Source organism: Condylura cristata, unplaced genomic scaffold (genome assembly GCF_000260355.1).
Source record: "Condylura cristata isolate star-nosed mole 26May11 unplaced genomic scaffold, ConCri1.0 scaffold00062, whole genome shotgun sequence".
NCBI lineage: Eukaryota > Metazoa > Chordata > Mammalia > Eulipotyphla > Talpidae > Condylura > Condylura cristata.
The window spans coordinates 697,110-697,834 of record NW_004567163.1 but is presented as its reverse complement, the minus strand read 5'-3'; positions in this window follow the sequence as shown (position 1 = coordinate 697,834).

Genomic DNA, 725 nt, shown 5'->3' with positions numbered 1-725 from the left:
GTGTGGGCGTGTGTGCGTGCAGGTGTGTGCATGCAGGTGTGTGCGTGCCGGCGTGGGCAGCACGTGTGAGTCAGGAATAAGCACCTACAGACAGGCACGCCCGGGCCCTCCCAGGTGGGGGTGTTTGCCAGGGAACACGAGGGCTACTCTGGAGAAATGTGTGTCCAGGCGGCTGTCCCAGCCGGCAGGGCCTGGACGCGGCCACCCACGCAGCCCAGGCAGGGGAGGACGGGCCTGCTGGCCGTCTGTGACGACAGGGTGGGCGGGGTGCCCGCCCCTCGAGGTGGGTCAGAGGAGGAGGAACGCGTCGGCGCGGGAGGCCGAGGCATGGACAGAGCCCGGAGGCCGGGAGATGGGGCGGTGGTCAGTGCTCGCTGGGTGGACAGGGCGTTGGTGGAGACTTGTAAAGCCTGGACGCTGGGGTGTAAGGGTCCCCTGAACGCTGTCACTTCCAGAGAGATGAAAATGTACTTTTCATAAAATCAGAATTCTGAGACAGGGGAGCATGGGGACAGGGAGAGCAGGAAGGTCAGAGAAGGAAACCCCCAGGGGGCGCTGGGGGGGCGCCGGCCGGGTGCTGCGCCCCAGCGTCTCCCCACCGCCCGGCCCCCTCCCAGTGACCCCAGAGCTGGCGGCAAAGCTCCAGCGCAACATAAACGGTCCCCCGGCCGACGTCGCGTTTAAGAGACCAGGAGAGGGACACGCCGACAGCTGACCCAGGCTGG